We start from the raw sequence: 6,000 nt of genomic DNA, 5'->3' as shown, positions 1-6,000 counted from the left end.
ACTGTATTGCCTGATGATTTCCAAAAGCTTCTTGCTGGATTCCTTAGGTTTTTCTATGTATACTACCATGTCATCTGCAAATAGGGAGAGCTTGGCTTCCTCTCTTCCAATCTGTATCCCTTTAGTTCCTTGCTTGGGCCTGATTGCTATGGCAAGAACTTCCAACATTATGTTGAATAATAATGGTGATAGTGGGCAGCCCTGTCTGGTACCTGATCTGAGGGGAAATGCTTCCAGTTTTCCACCATTGAGTATGATGTTGACTGTAGGTTTGCTATATATAGACTCTACTATCTTGAGGAATTTTCCATCTATTTCCATTTTTTGTAGTGTTTTGATCATGAAGGGATGTTGTATTTTGTCAAAGGCTTTCTCTTCATCTACTGATATGGCCATGTGGTATTTGGTCTTTCTTTTATTGATGTGGTGGATCACGTTGATTGATTTACATATATTAAACCAACCTTGCATCCCTGGGATAAACCCCACTTGGTCATGATGAACAATCTTTTTAATATACTGCTGTATCTTCTTGGCTACAATTTTGTTCAATATTTGAGAATCTATATTTATCAGAGATATTGGTCTGTAGTTTTCTTTTTTGGTTGTGTCCCTGTCTACTTTTGGTATCAAAGTGATGTTGGCTTCATAGAAGCTGGAAGGGAGTATTCCAGTGTTTTCAATCTTCTGGAAAACTTTTAAATGTAGAGGTATTAGTTCTTCTTTGAAGGTTTTGTATAATTCATTTGTAAATCCATCTGGTCCAGGACTTTTATTTTTGGGATTGTTTTTTGATAGCTGTTTCAATTTCCTTAGCTGTGATGGGCCTGTTCATGTTATCTACTTCCTCTTTACTTAGTTTTAGAAGTTCATAGGTATCTAGGAAATTATCCATTTCTTCCAGGTTCTCTAGCTTGGTGACATAGAAGTCTCACATGATATGCTGAATTTCTGTGATGTCTGTTTTGATATCTCTTCTTTCATTTATGATCTGATTTATTTAGATCTTCTCCCTTTTTTGTTTTGTGAGTCTGGCTAAATGTTTGTCGATTTTGTTCACTCTTTTGAAGAACCAACATTTACTTTCATTGATCTTTTTTCTTATTTTAAATGTTATTGATTTCTGCCCTAACTTTAGTGATTTCTGTCCTCTGGTTGCTTTAGGGTTCCTTTGTTGTTGTTCTTCTTCTAGGTCTTTAAGACATGCAATCAGGCTGTTTATTTGTGTTTTTTTCTTGTTTCTTAATGTGTGTTTTTATGGCTATGAACTTCCCTCTTAGTACGCCTTAGCTGTGTCCCAAGTATTTTGATAGCTTGTGTCTTCATTTTCATTGAACTCTCAAAACATTTTGATTTCTTCCTTGATTTCCTCTTTGACACAGTAGTTGTTAAGGAGTGTACTGTTGAGCTTCCACATTTTGGGACTATAACTAATCTTTTGTTGATTCTTAAGTGTTAGTTTAATTCCAGTGTGGTCTGAGAAGATGCCTGGGATGATTTCAATGCTCTTGAATTTGCTGATGCTGTCTTTGTGGCCTAACATATGGTCTATCCTTGAGAATAACCCATGTGGACTTGAATAAAATGTGTATTTCAGTTTCTTGGGATGACTGAAAATGTTCAATAGTTCTAGTTTATGTCCTCATTTAGCTCCCTTATGTCTTTATTGATTTTCTGCCTGGATGATCTGTCAAGTTGAGAGAGTGGGGTGTTGAAGTCACCTACTATGACTGTGTTGCTGTTAATATATTGCTGTAGGTCTTTCAGTAAATGTATGTTGTATTTAGATGGCTTCTTATTGGTTGCATAGATGTTAATAATTGTTAAGTCTTCTTGATTGGCTGATCCACTGAGCATTAAGTATTGTTCATCCCTATCTTTTTAAAGTTTATTTATTTTAAAGTCTATTGTGTCAGATATGAGAATAGCTTTTCCTGCCCTTTTTTGTGGGCCATTGGCTTGCATGATAGTTTTCCATCCTTTTACTTTGAGTTTGTGTTTGTATTGTTGAGTTAGGTGGGTTTTCTGTAGACAACATATTGTTGGGTTGTGACTTCTGATCCATCTTCCTACTTTGTGCCTTTTAATAGTGAATTCAGGCCCTTGACATTTATTGATATCAAAGATTGAAGATATTTTAACACCATTCTTGTAGATTTTTAGAGTGTTCTGATATATGGCATATTTATGGTGTTCTGACTATTTATAGGAGAACTTTCAGAATTTCTTCCAGGTCAGGCTTGGTGATAGTTGATTATTTCAACTGTTGCTTGTCTGAGAAGCTTTTTATACCTCCATGTAGTCTGAATGACAGTCTAGTAGGATACAGTAGTCTTGGTTGAAAACCTTTTTTATTGAGCACTCGACAAATATCTTGCCATTCTCTTCTGGCCGGTAGTGTTTGCGTGGAGAAGTCTGCTGCTAATCTTATGGGTTTTCCTCTGTTTCTTTGTTTTTTTCTTGTAGCCTTCAGAATCTTTTCTTTATCCTTATTCCTTTCCATTATAAATGGGATATGTCTTGGTGTCTTTAAGTCTGGGTTAATTCTGTTTGGGACCCTCTGGGATTCTTGAACCTTTATGTCTTTGATGTTGTCTAGACTGGAGAAACTCTCAGCTATTATGTCCTGAAGAATGCTTTCTTCCCCTCCCTCTCTTTCCTCCACTGGTAAGCCAATAATGCACATATTTTTCTTTTGAAGTCATCCCCATAGGTCTCTGTTGTTATTTTCAATATCTCTTAATCTCTTTTTGAGATCTCTTACTTCTTTTTTAGTTGTATCTAATTCATCCTCAGTCTTGCTAATTCTGTCTTCAGCCTCATTTATTCTATTCTTTCTCCCTTCTACTGTTTTCTGAAGTTTATGTATTTTGTTACCCTGTTCTTATACTGTTTTAGCTTGTTCAGCTAGTTGTGTTCTTAGCTTAGTTATTCCAGCTTTCAGCTCTCTAATAGCTTTGAGATAATTAGTGTTTTCTTCCAGAGTCTCATTTGTTGTTTCTACATTTCTGGTGATAATTCTTTCAAACTCTTTACTCACTCCTGTGATTATTTCCTTAACTAGTGTTAGGCTATTGACTTCATTATTTTGTGCTTCAATCTTTGGAGGGCTTTTTAGCTGGACTCTTGTCCTGGTTCATTTCTTCAATATTTCTTCTTGTTGGTTTAACCATTCTATATAGCATGTTATGAGGTCCCTCTCTCAAATTACTGATCACTCTTGCCTGGATTGACTTGTGTCTAAGTAAATTAATTAAAGGGTTCACAGGTGTAGAAATTGACAGTTGTTTCAATATTATTTTAATCCCTGTGTGGGAGCACAGTGCTTAAAAGCCTTTTTTGTTCTTTTTCTTCCCTGTAGGCTATAGGAGCCTGAGTGTTTTTAAACTGTAAGTAGGATTATTACTTTAATCACTGACTCTTGCCCAAGAGATAAAGCATGTTGGGGCAGAGATAATCCAGTGGTCAGGCAGAGACTTTCAAAGTGCCTCCACTAGGCCATGGAGGTATAGATCTTTGGAGTTTCCTCATTAGTTCTCTGTCCCCTGGTGTCAGCAGAGGGCCTTCCTCCTGCTGCTCCAGGTTCAGAGGGCAGTAGCAATGGAGACTCACAGTTGCATTTGGTGAATCTTAGAGGAGTCCTCTCCTCCCTTCAGTCATCTTTTTTGTTGGTGAAACAGACTGGAGGTAATGTCTCAACTGGTAAACTGCCGGACTGTAACCAGCCACTTAATCTCTCCCTAGGCTCTCTCTGTCCATGAGCCACATGTGTTTGCACTTCCTGGTGATTTGGTGAGTTCCTGAAAAACACATCAATTCTGAAGTGTTTTTCATCCAAATTCCATCACTAGGAGACCAAATGATATATTAAATCATGCCAAGCCATTTGGGATTTACTGAGTATTTTCTCTCCAGAGTGATTATATGTCAAGAGAAATCCCAGTAGGGGGACAGTGCTGACCACCCAGGAGTGCTTACAAAGATCAACTAGACTAGTCCTAGGGTCATTCAGGGAGGCCCTGTTGGACAAACCCTTTCTTGGTAAATATAGATTTAGGGGGAACCCAGCTGTATCCCTCTGGGTAGTTATTATCTCTAACTGTTTTGGTGTTATAAGGGTAGAATAATCAGTATTTTATTTATTATTTATTGGATAGAGATAGCCAGAAATTGAGAGGGAAGATGGTCATATAGAGGAAGAAAGAGAGACACCTGCCACACTGCTTCACCACTTGCAAAACTTTCCCCTTGCAGGTGGGGACTGAGGGCTCAAATGAGGGTCCTTGTGCATGGTAACATGTGCACTCAATCAGGTATGCTACCAAACGGCCCCAAATAAACAGCATCTAATGAGACTGTATGAACACAGAGAGCCTAAACATTTGTTCTCTGGCCTCCTGGAGACACTTTGCCTACTCTATGTCAACTAGTGCATAGGTACTAGTTATAACTCTGGATTAGATGCCCTGGAAACAGCATTTGTCTTTTCTGTAGGTTTTGTGTATCTTCCCAAAATGGAGTCCAGCAGGAAGTGTGTTCTGAAAATATGTCATCTGGATCCCTGCTGTCCCTGTCCCACATTGTGCAGGGAAGTCTCATCCTCACTTACTGTTTTTTTTTCACACTCTGGTGAATGGAAGAGTGACCAGCAAGTGTCCTTGAAGAACCCCCCCTGGGGGGGGGCTTGTTATTTATTCCGCTGAGATGCTAGCCTAGTTTGCAGGAGCTGGGAAGCCCCAACTAAGGCAGGAGCAGCCTGAATGGTAATTTTCCCAAATATGCCTGAGCTGGGGCTGGTCTCTAGGGACTGATGCCCCTGAGCCACTGGCACTGGGTGACTGGAGAGTTCTGTTGCTTTAACAAGCTAAAAGAAGGGACTTTGCTTCATCTTTAAAATATCGAGAAATGAAATTAGTGTTGAGACACTTGAAGTTAATTGTAGAGGCTGTTTATTTATCATATTTTGTCAAGGACTACTTTCCAGCATAAAAGCTGATTATTCTCTGCTAGCTAGTAGCTTGAGTGATCTGGAGTTGACTGGCTTTCTTAAGGTAAATTGGAGGGCATGAGGGCAAGCTAACATTCCAGGGACCTGCCAACTGCTTGCTAAAGATTTCTGGTCTTCCTTATTTAAGTGATCCAAGTATGAGGCAGGTGCTATGACTCCTCCCAGAGGCTTCCAGGAGCTCATGTCACTCTCCATTCCCAGTCAGGTGGGAACATTCCTGCTGACTTCAGCATGTACATTTAGGAGAACAGCCGAGGGCACAGAGAATTTCCAAGGGGGTGAGAGGTACAGGGATGGTTATAAGGTGGAATTTGTTACATTGCCTCATGGAACATTCCTCATGGAACGTCTTGGTGACAATGAAACAGAGGTCAGGGAGGCATCTGTTCTCCTGGAAAGAAGATGGTCACAGTGGCTTAAGCATGTCCCGTATAAGCCATCACCCTGTGTGGGCTGTCTAGCTCCTTCCTATGGATCAATGCACTCAGGCCTCAGCATTGTGAAGCAGTGCTCAGACAGATGGTGGAAGCTGCCAAAAGCAATACAGCAAGAATCGGGCAGAGACAGGACTTGAAGTCAAGGAGATCTGCAGGCAGAGACTGTGCCTGCTGGTTAATGGTTGAGAATGGTGCTGTACCTGGACCATTACTAACAGCAGATTCGCCAGCACCCTATTTAATTTCAGAGGACAGAGTCATTCAGCTGTCCTGTTCATTAGTCTCTTACCAAACTCATTTAATTAATTCAGTGTGTGTGTGTGTGTGTGTGTGTGTGTGTGTATGTGTGTGTTTACCTTGGATGGAAGGGGCATGGAGTGGGTTGTTGCAATGTAGAGGACTCATTCCCAGCAGCATGGCTCAAAGACATTATCTCCCACTCCAAGCCATCAAAACTAACACTGGGTCTGAGTCTCAAGCCAGATTTGAGTCTTTTTTCCAGAACTAGAGGTCACTTCTAAACCAGACTCAAATGCAGCGGCCACCAAAACCCAA

Source organism: Erinaceus europaeus, chromosome 16 (genome assembly GCF_950295315.1).
Source record: "Erinaceus europaeus chromosome 16, mEriEur2.1, whole genome shotgun sequence".
Classification (NCBI taxonomy): Eukaryota; Metazoa; Chordata; class Mammalia; order Eulipotyphla; family Erinaceidae; genus Erinaceus; species Erinaceus europaeus.
This window is presented reverse-complemented; position numbering follows the sequence as displayed.